We start from the raw sequence: 12,493 nt of genomic DNA, 5'->3' as shown, positions 1-12,493 counted from the left end.
AGGCATTTGTGAGACCTGCCTATCAGAATCAGACATACTAACTGGTATCGAGTGTAAAGGGTACACTATTTTTAGGAAATATAGAGAGAGGATAGGAGAGAAGGGGGGTGTGCTGCTAATGATATTGGATGATTTGAATCCAGTTAGATTTGAGACCTATGATTTTAGTACTACTACTAACAGTGTTTCATGTGGCAATGAGTTTAAAGCCATTTGGTGTGAGGTGGAATCTAACAAGATCAATTACTAGTGATGAAGAAATGCATCACCAAATAGACAAGATGAGAATGAAAAGAGTAATCATAATGGAAGACTTTAATTATCCAAATATTGATTGTGTAGCAGTAGATTCTCATGAGAAGAATGAAAATGCATTTATTGAGCTGTACCTTCTGTCACATGCTGCTTGAGGAAGTTGCAGGACAACTTCCTTAAGTAGCATGTGACAGAAGGAACTTGAGGTCAAAGAGTGTTAGATTTGATTATAGTGTCAGAGGGCATTTTAGTTAAAGACTTAACTATTCTACCTCGGGTTGGTGACGGTGATCATGCAGTACTCACTTGGGAAGTGACTTAGTTTATGAATGTTCCATTCAGAAGAGGTTACATGCTGAACTACAAAGCAGGAATTATAATCAACTGAGAAGTATACTAAGTTCAGTGAAATGGGATCGATTGATGGATGGGAAGAATTTTGACAGTGCATGGAAAGCATTTAAACAACACTTAAATGATGCCATATCAGAGTGTGTCCCGAGAGTTCGAAGAATAAATAGGTAGCAGTGAAATGGATGTATAATCTTATTAAGCAAGAGATTTGTAAGAAAAGGATGATGTGCATTATGAAAATTATAAGCAGCAGGCTAGAATAGTCACAACTGTTGTATGGAAAACAAAGTCTGAGTCTGAAAAGAAACTGGCTCTGTGTGCTAAAGATTACCCACAAGAATTCTATCAGTGTGATGCAAGTAAAAGATAGAATGAATATGAAAGAATAACTGTTCTAATTGCAGATGGGGTTACAGATGCAGAGAGGTTGTTCAACTAATGAGCGCCCTTGTTAAAAGTTATCAACCTACTATACACGACATTGGGCCCACTGTTACCTCTTCACTGCATGAAGAAACTCAGGTGTATGAGGACGAGATATTACACAAATTGAATAATAATTCCAATAGAGACTGATGGGATATCGGTACGTCTGCTAAAAGAGTGTTCAGCTGAACTGGTTTTCCTTTATCTAGGTTGTTTAATATGAGTCGAACAGGGAAGATTCCACAGGAATGGAAAGAATTTATGGTAATTCCATTGCACAAGGGTGGTGCAAAGACAGGTGTATCTAACTATCAACCAATTATTATCTCAGAAATGGTGGCAAAGATTTTGGGAAAATTGGTTCAAAAATTTTGAAAAAAAAAAAAAAAAAGACTCATTCAGAAATGGGTTGACAGTGAATCACTACTTTGTAATGAGCAACATGGGTTTACTAACGGAAGGTCATGTTTTAGCAACTTGTTCACATTCTGTAACAATTTTACCATTGAACTAGACAAGAGGAATGGATACACCATGATACTTTTGGATTTTGCTAAGGCTTTTAACAGAATACATGGTAGACTCTTGCATAAATTGGAGAATATGGGTTTGGATTATTGAATATTAGCATGGATAAGAGGATGGCTGACTGACAGATATCAAAAAGTGGTATACGAGGGATGTGAGTCTGCAAGATTTAAGGTAACCAGTGGTTTACTACCACAGGATCAAAGCTTGTCTACTGTTATTCAATCTGTACATTAATGATATTGGGAAGGATTTGGCAAGCAATATACAGCCATTTGCTGATAATACAAAGATAGGCAGGGTAATCAGGAATGCTGTTGATATGTAGTACCAAAATGATTTGAATTGGCTGGAATTGTGGGCATGGGAAAATGGATGTCAATAAATGTGAAGTCATTCACTTCAGCGGGATTAGATATCCAATGTCATATTATATTGGTGGGATTAGGCTAGAAGAAACTGGTGAGGCTAGGGAAATTGGAGTGTTAATAGATAGGAAGTTGAAGTTCAGGGGCCATGTGGCAAAGATTGCAAATACAACTCAAAAGATAATTGCAATGCTGAAACAAATGTTCACATGTAAAGATAAGGATGTTATTTTTGCCTCTTTACAAGGCCTTGATAAGACCTGACTTGGACTGTTGTGTGTAGCTCTGGTCTCTGGTTTCTCTTATGATTCTGATATATTGGAGAGAGAGAGAGTACAAAGGAGAGTGTTTAAAAGGATTCTGGAATACGGATTATGAAGACAGATTGAGAATTTGTAGACTGCAGACACTAGCAAACAGGAGAAAGAGAAGTGATATGATTGAGACTTACAAACTTCTGAAAGGGTCGTACAGGATTTCAATTGATGGAATTTTTCAATTTATGGGAAAATTCCATCAATTAATGAAAATTCTCAGTTTCTCAAGGGCATCCTTGGAAGCTGAGAAGGAATGCCGGAGGTTAGAGTTAGATTTTTCTCTGATAGGGTGGAAGGGGGTTAGAGTTAGATTTTTCTCTGATAGGGTGGAAGGGGGTTAGAGTTAGATTTTTCTCTGATAGGGTGGCACATGATCAGAATGGATTGCCATTGGATGTTGTGTTGTAATAGGTTTCACGGTAATAATAAGAACACAGATGGTTAAGAAAATAACTATTTATTAACTTAAAAGCTAATATTTCGCTGGTATTATATCCAGCATCTTCAGAGCACACAACACAAAGTTTGTTACAAAGGCAAGACAACCACAATCCGGTGTAACAGTGGGGCTAGTAAAAGTGATTGCAGCATGCAACACAAGACTAAAGTCCTAATATGGTGCCATCTAGGTTTTAAAAAAAAAAAAAAAATTCAAAGTTTTGAAATAGTAGTCCAAATGATAGTCTTAAAAAGTTTGAAAGGTGCTCCTAAAATACACAAACAAGGTACACCTTTGTGTCCTATTGTAGATAGTATAAACAGTCCTACATATAAACTAGCTAAACATTTAGCAAAATTACTAACCACTTACACAAACAATTCTCCCTCTTTTGTTAAAAATTCTACCTGCCTAAAAAGTATTTTAGAAAACCACACCTTAAATAGTTCAGACCTAATGGTGAGTTTTGATATCACCTCATTATTCACTAACGTACCACTGATTGAAACACTTAACTTACTAAATTCACAATTTCACCCAGATATATTCCAGCTATTTAAATTCACAGTACAGGCAGGTTATTTTACATGGAAAGTGAAAATATACAAACAATTAGATGGGACAGCTATGGGTTCCCCCCCCCCCCCAGCCAACTTCTACATAGAACATCTGGAAAAATTAGCTATCAACACAGCCACTCTCAAACCTAGTCTCTGGCTATACTATGTTGACGATCTGTTTGCTATTTGACCACATGGCCCAGACACATTGAATACATTTTTAGTGCATCTAAATAGCCAGCACCCTAAAATCCACTTTACAATGGAACTAGAAGCAAATGACTGCCTGCCCTTCTTGGACACGCTGATCACACGTCTTCCAGAAGGTTCCTTATCATTTTTGGTTTACAGAACCCCCCCCCCCACACACACACACACAGGGAGATACTTACACAAACAATCACACCATCACCCTTTTCAACAATATGGTATCTTAAAAACACTAACCCATAGAGCTAGAGCAATCCGTTCCAATGACATTGCTCTCACTGCTGAACTTTCTCACCTACGTCAAACCTTCTTAATCAATGGTTATAATCCCCGTAAAATAGATAACATACTAAATGCTAACCATAAATCCCCTCCATCTACCACACAAGACTACAACAAAACCATTACCATCCCATACATTAAAGGCACATCTGCAAAGATATCTAGGGTGCTTAACAAACACCAACTACGCACAGTATTTAAACCTTATATAAAATTAGCAACTCTCATCCGTTCACCTAAGGACAGTTGCACTCCTTTATCACATCCAGGTGTCTATGAAGTGCCCTGTTCTTGCCATCAAGCCTGCTACGGACAGACAGGAAAAAATGTGAACATCCGCCTCAGTGAACACAAAAAATATATCCGACACTTTCGCTATGGTAAGTCGATGACCATGCTTTGGATACCCCTGCACACAGGATCAATTGGAAAGAAACAAAAGTAATGCACAGAAGCTTCTACAAGTCAGAGAGGTTATTCCTGGAATCAACAGAAGCCTTAAAACATACTCCAAACCTTAACAAGTATGGCTGTATAAATCTACCAAAGATTTGGGAGACAGTCATCCTAAGACCAAATTAATATTTATTACTTTTATTTTTTAATTTATACTTTTCAAACTTTTTAAGACTATCATTTGGACTACTATTTCAAAACTTTGAGTTTTTTTTTTTTTTTTTTTTTTTTTTTTTTTTTTTTTTTTTTTTTTACCTAGATGGCACCATATTAGGACTTTAGTCTTGTATTGCACGCTGAAATCACTTTTACTAGCCCCACTGTTACACTGTATTGTGGTTGTCTTGCCTTTGTAACAAACTTTGTGTTGTGTGCTCTGAAGATGCTGGATATAATACCAGCAAAATATTAGCTTTTAAGTTAATAAATAGTTATTTTCTTAACCATCTGTGTTCTTATTATTACCGTGAAACCTATTACAACATGTCTGACGAACACATAAGCCTATCCACGTGTATTGGATGTTGTGAGTGCAAGCAGTGTGAATGAATTCAAGAATATGATAGATAGTGCATATAGTATGTGGCCTCCCTCGATGATTCTGACTTCTTGGAGGTCTTAATAATAATTTTTTAAATTTTGTTTTTGGTGAATCCTTGAGGGATACAACAGACTGGAAATCTATATTGTACATGAATATTGTGGGATGGCTAAGAGTTAAATAATCCATCAACTTGACTCAAGGTTTCACTTTCACACCAGACATTAAAAATTACCTGTAACCTAAAGATTCTGATAAACAGTGAAATTCAAATCCATTGGTTGAAAAGCGAGTACAATATCCACTCTGCTAAATAAATAAAATAAATCCTCGAGTTTCTATTTCCCCAAAGGGAGATGGCTCCTTTTTTAAAGACAGGTGAGCAGCCACTCTTCATCCTTCAGTCCTTCACTAATAGTGTCTCCAAGCTATCAGTGAATCAGAGCATTTGGGGATGGGGGGAAAGTATGGCAGATGGTAGCTGTCATCTCATAGCCTTGATCCATTGTCTGTAATAGTGAGATTTCTACAGTTGAGATTCCATGTTTAATTTATTTAACAGCTTTAATTCACAGGTAAAAAAAAATTATACCTGTGCATCTGCAAAGCACAAAACAGTTTATAAAGAGCTATAAAATTATAGCAATATTGATAACCAAAGCAGACAAAGGTAACACTACTGTGATCATGAATCAAACAGAATGAGAAAAAAAAATTGCCCATTCTTTTACATCACTCAACATACAAAATCATAGATCATGATCCTACAAACTCACAAATGAATAAAGTCACTTCCTGGCCTGAAGAAACTGTGAACAAACTCAAGTCTTTTCATGTGAAGCTACCCAGAATATATAGAGTACCAAAAATTCACAAACAACATACACCTCTACAGTACTGTCGACAGGGTGTAGCATTGAGGCAGTCTGCCTCACAGCGCAGCTTAATAAGGGTGCTTATTCAGCCATGTTGCAGTAGACGCCGTCAAATGCTAACAATTGCTGTTAGCAGCGAAGGCACCTACCGCAATAGCAGTAGAAAGTGCGGAAAGTTTTTCCAAACTTAAACTGATTAAAAATTATTTGTGAACAGCAATGATCTAAGAAAGATTGGTTGGTCTAGTAACTATATCGATAGAGGTGGACATAGCTTATAATTTAAATTTAGAAGGGCTTATAAAGTTGTATTGTGTGATATCGAGCAAACATTTAATTATTACGTAATCATTTTGCATTAATGTTTCTCTTGTAATAAAAACAAAATAGCAATTGGAAATTTTCTTATATTTTTGTCTTATAATCCATGAGGGGGCGATATTTAATTGTTTGCCTCAGGGCACGATCTAATCTGGCGATGGCCCTACACCTCTATGCCTAGTTGTAGATAGTTTAAGCAATCCTACATACAACTTGCTAAACATTTGGCTAAATCACTAGCTCTTCCTCACAGGTAATACTTCCTCATTTGTTAAAAATTCTGTTGACCTAAAAAGTATATTAAAGGACCATATTTTAAATTTAGACATAATGATAAGTTTTGACATTACTTCACTATTCACTAATGTGCCATTAACTTAGAGAATCACACTTTCCCAAGGCATGCTTGAATTATTCAAATTTACGGTACATGCTGGTTATTTCACATGGAAATGGAAAATATACGAACAGATAGATCAGACGGTCATGAGCTATCCCCTTTAGCCAGTTTCTATGTAGAACACTTAGAGAACCAAGCAGTCATTAGTCACTCTCAAATCAGTTAATTGGCTATGCTATGTTGATGATGTTTGTTATTTGACCACATGGTCCAGATATACATCAGTTACATTTTTAGTGCATTTAAATAGCCAATTGTAGATCCATACAAATGTTCTATAGAATTTTGTTTGTGTAAATTAGTGTCAACTGGTTCTTAGTACATTTATATTTTGAGAACTGCCTGATTAATTGCTTGTTTTTATATATACTGCTCAAAACAATTAGAAATGTCATGGCATCGGTGTTTTGGGATGCTAAAGGCATTTTGTTTATTAATTATCTTGAAAAGGGTAAAACAGTAACCGAGAATATTATTCCGATCTTTAACCAGACTAGATGAAAAAATTCGTGAGAAAAGACTCGGTTTGCAGAAGGGAAGAAACATCTTTTATCAGGACAGTACCTGCCCACAAAGATGTTTTGGCAGTGGGAAGATTAAAGAATCTGCACTATGAATTGCTGGAACATCCACCCTATTCTCCAGATTTGGCTCCCTTTTGACTTCTATTTCTTCCCAAAACTAAAACTTTCTCGCTGGTCAGCATTTTTCTTCAAATCAAGAGGTGATTGCAGCTTTAGAGGGGTATTGAAAACCACTACAGGGACAGGATAATGGTGCTGGAGCATCGCTGGAATAAATGCATTAGTCTTGAGGGAGATTATGTTGAAAAATAAAAATAATTCTGAAATTATAAATTCGTTTTTTCCTTTTTGTTAGGCCGAGAACTTTTTAAACCACTCTTGTATATATATATATATATATATATATATATATATATACACACACACAGTGATATCTCACTAATCTGAACCTCTATAGTCCGAACCCTCCAGTAATCCAAACTGCTGTTTGAAAAAAAAAGTTTTATTTATTACGTATTATTTTGTACTATTATTTTTATTTAATAATTATTATTTTAACTATTATTTATTTTATTATTATTACAGTACAGTATTTTTTTTTATACTGTCGATTGTACAGTTATAGTGTAGGCCTATTTTGATTTATTGTATGTTCACTCATTTTAAAAATTTTATGGAATTTACAACCATGTTAAAAAAAACTTTTTTATTATCCCGACGTTTCGATCTTCACATCAAGAAAATCATCTGGAGCGTACATAAATATACAGAACAAGCTGAGTTACATCATTAACCATAAGCTAGAGAAACAATGATTTTGATCACATGTTGTTCTACTGGTGTGACCTCTGGTGAAAAAAAATAATAATAAAAAAAATAAATAAAATAAAAATTTTTTTACATCAAGCTAAATTCTATTTTTACAATGACAGGAATAAACATTCTTTTAGATGGTTTTCTTTCAGAAACAATTGGTGTCCTATTTTTAGTATTACAATTCTTATTTTTGATTTACAATACTGGATTTTCTACAGTCCTGTTTATAGTTGTTCTTGGTGAGGAAGGTCGAATATATACCTTCCACATGTTTGGGATTTTTAAACCATCATTGTTGTTCAGATTGGGGTGGTTGCTGATAATCTCGCAGGCTTCCTTGAATTTCCGTTCATACCATGTTCTAGCGTGATGTAGAGAGCTGGTGGTTTTCCAGTCAATTCTGTATAAAGTATTCAGGGCATGATCAGAAAGGCCAGCTTCATCATAATTATTATATTTAATTGGTAATTAGTTTACGGAATTAACAATGTAAATGAAGTATATTAATTAAAGGTAACTTTAATGAATCACTTCTATATTTCGGCAACGTCACATTGCCATCTTCAGGAACATAAAGATATGGTATGTGCACTCAGGAACTAACACAAAGCAAATGAGGAAGAAAGCAAGAAACTAATATTGTTCCTAAAGTCCTAATGGTGCCCTCTTGCGGGCTAATTTGGTAGTCTTGGTAGTTGGGCTGAAGTTCTCATAATGAAAGTCTCCCAAATTTGGGGCAGTTTCATGCACCCAAATTTGTTGAGGTTAGGACTGTTTTTTAGAGCTGCTGAAGATACTTACCTCCCCATTGAATACAATCCGACCAGCTCTCAGATTAGAACTCTCCACAGACTCCTTAAGAAAGTCACTTCTTGGCCTGTGGAAGTCACCAACAAACTTAAACCTTATAACTCTAGTCCTCCCCGATTATATGGACTCCCAAAAATACACAAACAAAATGTGCCATTGCGTCCCATAGTGGGTGGCATTGATTCCCCACATATAAATTGGCCAAAACGCTCACACACTACACTGGCAACACACCATCACACATAAAAAACTCAGCCCACTTTAAAGCCAGTATAGAAAACCTCACACTCCAACACACTAACATAATGGTCAGTTTTGACGTCTCCTCCCTATTCACTAATGTCCCACTCAAAGAAACCTTGAGCTCATCCAAGCCAAGTTTCCTCCCGATATCTCAGCCCTATTTCAGTTCACAATGAACTCAGGCTATTTCGTTTGGCAAGGAAAGTTCTACAAACAGATAGAGGGGACAGCCATGGGTTCACCACTTTCCCCACCCTTGGCCAATTTCTTTATGGAGACATTTGAAGAGAAAGCCTTAAACTCTGCCCCACAAAAACCCACTATTTGGCTTCGTTATGTGGATGATGTGTTTGCTATTTGGCCACATGGCTCAGACACACTCCACTCCTTCCTAACACACTTAAACAACCAACATCCCAGAATCCAGTTCACCTTAGAAAAAGAGGAAAACAACACCCTCCTCTTCCTAGACACTTTAATCACCCGCCAGCTTAATGGATCTTTGGTTTTCTCTGTTTACAGAAAACCCACCCATACTGGCCGATACATTCACCAGCAATCCCACCACCCCACCTCACAACAATATGGGGTGATAAAAACACTATATAACAGGGCAAAATTAATCTGCTCAGATGACAAGGCCCTGACTATTGAACTAAACCACATCCTCAACACTTTCTTAGCCAATGGCTATAACCCCAAAAAAATCCAAAAAATACTAAAACCTGTAAACCACAACTCCCCCTCCACAATAAAGATTACACCAAGTCTATCACCATCCCCTACATCCAGGGCACCTCTGAGAAAATAACCAATATCCTCAAAAAATATGACCTTACTTCCTGTTACAGACCATATAAAAAGTTGGCATCCCTTATCTGCTCTACCAAAGACCAACCACTTCCCCTAGACCTACCTGGTGTATACCAGGTCCCTTGCAGCTGCAAATTGTCCTACTTTGGCCAAACAGGCAGAACAACAAATATCAGGATTTCAGAATACCAAGACTACATCCGTTTTCACCAGTACAGCCACTCTGGGCTGGCAGACCATGCCTTAGATACCCACCATAAAATTTGTTGGAAGAAAACAAAAATAATTCATCGCAGCAAGTTTAAATACGAAAGATTATTCAAAGAATCTTCAGCAGCTCTAAAAAACAATCCTAACCTCAACAAATTTGGGTGCATGAAACTGTCCCAAATTTGGGAGACTTTCATTATGAGAACTTCAGCCCAACTGCCAAGACTACCAAATTAGCCCGCAAGAGGGCACCATTAGGACTTTAGGAACAATATTAGTTTCTTGCTTTCTTCCTCATTTGCTTTGTGTTAGTTCCTGAGTGCACATACCATATCTTTATGTTCCTGAAGATGGCAATGTGACGTTGCTGAAATATAGAAGTGATTCATTAAAGTTACCTTTAATTAATATACTTCATTTACGTTGTTAATTCCGTAAACTAATTACCAGTTATGTCTAACCAACGTATAAGCCTTGCTACTAGAATTATTATATTTAATGTGTCGTTTATGTTCTTTTTGTCTAATAGGAATAGTGCGTCCTGTTTCTCCTATATATATATATGGTATGTTGCAAGTACAATAAATCCGGTATACTCCAGGGTGAGCTAGTGGAGGGAGTGGGTCTTTGGATGAGTTGAGTAAGTTTTTTAATTTTGCAGGAGGTTTAAAGGTGGCTTTGAGGTTGTACTTTTGTAGTACCCTGTTTATTTTGTCTGATATTCCTTTTTAATGTAGGGAATGGTTATAGTTTTACTGTAGTCTGGTTTGTCTTTGTTTTTTATTGTGGTTTTGTAGAGAATTTTGTTTATAGTATTTTGGCTGTATCCGTTTTTTTGTAGGTTATTACTGATAATTTTAAACTCGTCTTTCAGTGCCTGTTCACTGGAACAAATCGTCTGAGCTCTGTTTTTTAGCGTGTTGATGACACCTAGTTTTTGTGTTGTGTGGTGGTAGGAGTTTATGTGTATATATTGTCCCGTATGTGTCGGTTTTCGGTAAACAGTGAAGGAAAGATTGCACGAGGGAAGACGTGTGACAAGTGTATCTAGAAACGGAAGTGTGTTGTGTTTTTCAATTTCAATTGTGAACTGTATGCGTTTGTGTTGTTTGTTTAGGTGGCTAAGGAATGTGTCTGTCTGGCGGCCATGGGACCAGATCGCGAAAACATCGTCAACGTATCTAAGCCAGACTTTGGGTTTTAGCGGGGAGGAATCTAGGGCAAGTTGCTCAAAATGTTCCATGTAAAAGTTAGCAATGGGGGGGATAATGGCGAGCCCATGTGTGCCTTCTTTTTGTATGGCAAAACGCCTTCTACTTACAAAAAGAAGGCACAGTCATGGGCTTGCCATTATCCCCCCCCTATTGCTAACTTTTACATGGAACATTTTGAGCAACTTGCCCTAGATTCCTCCCCTCTAAAACCAAAAGTCTGGCTTAGATACGTTAACGATGTTTTCGCGATCTGGTCCCATGGCCGCCAGACATTAGACACATTCCTTAGCCACCTAAACAAACAACACAAACGCATACAGTTCACAATTGAAATTGAAAAACACAACACACTTCCGTTTCTAGATACACTTGTCACACGTCTTCCCTCGTGCAATCTTTCCTTCACTGTTTACCGAAAACCGACACATACGGGACAATATATACACATAAACTCCTACCACCACACAACACAAAAACTAGGTGTCATCAACACGCTAAAAAACAGAGCTCAGACGATTTGTTCCAGTGAACAGGCACTGAAAGACGAGTTTAAAATTATCAGTAATAACCTACAAAAAAACGGATACAGCCAAAATACTATAAACAAAATTCTCTACAAAACCACAATAAAAAACAAAGACAAACCAGACTACAGTCAAACTATAACTATTCCCTACATTAAAGGAGTATCAGACAAAAACAGAGTATTACAAAAGTACAACCTCAAAGCCACCTTTAAACCTCCTGCAAAATTAAAAAACTTACTGAACTCATCCAAAGACCCACTCCCTCCATTAGCTCACCCTGGAGTATACCGGATTTATTGTACTTGCAACATACCATATATAGGAGAAACAGGACGCACTATTCCTATTAGACAAAAAGAACATAAACGACGCATTAAATATAATAATTATGGTGAAGCTGGCTTTTCTGATCATGCCCTGAATACTTTACACAGAATTGACTGGAAAACCACCAGCTCTCTACATCACGCTAGAACATGGTATGAACGGAAATTCAAGGAAGCCTGCGAGATTATCAGCAACCACCCCAATCTGAACAACAATGATGGTTTAAAAATCCCAAACATGTGGAAGGTATATATTCGACCTTCCTCACCAAGAACAACTATAAACAGGACTGTAGAAAATCCAGTATTGTAAATCAAAAATAAGAATTGTAATACTAAAAATAGGACACCAATTGTTTCTGAAAGAAAACCATCTAAAAGAATGTTTATTCCTGTCATTGTAAAAATAGAATTTAACTTGATGTAAAAAAATTTTTATTTTATTTTATTTTTAATATTTTTTTTTTCACCAGAGGTCACACCAGTAGAATAACATGTGATCAAATCATTGTTTCTCTAGCTTACAGTTAATGATGTAACTCAGCTTGTTCTGTATACACATGTACGCTCCAGATGATAATCTTGATGTGAAGATCGAAACGTCGGGATAATAAAAAAGTTTTTTTTTAACACGGTTGCAAATTCCATAAAATTTTTAAAATGAATGCTGATCACCGT

At 36.6% G+C, this 12,493-nt stretch overlaps 1 protein-coding gene across 2 annotated transcripts in view; it reads left to right on the top strand.

Moving 5' to 3' along the window:
• Positions 1-12,493, top strand: part of LOC150105462 (kinesin heavy chain-like) — a 415,076-nt gene that overhangs the window by 380,336 nt on the left and 22,247 nt on the right. The window lies entirely within an intron of this gene.

Source organism: Typopeltis vanoorti, chromosome 6, assembly GCF_054136105.1.
Source record: "Typopeltis vanoorti isolate ZY-2024b chromosome 6, IOZ_Tvanoo_1.0, whole genome shotgun sequence".
Taxonomy (NCBI): Eukaryota; Metazoa; Arthropoda; class Arachnida; order Uropygi; family Thelyphonidae; genus Typopeltis; species Typopeltis vanoorti.
Note: the sequence above shows the minus strand (reverse complement) of the source record. Positions and strands in the feature narration are given on the sequence as shown.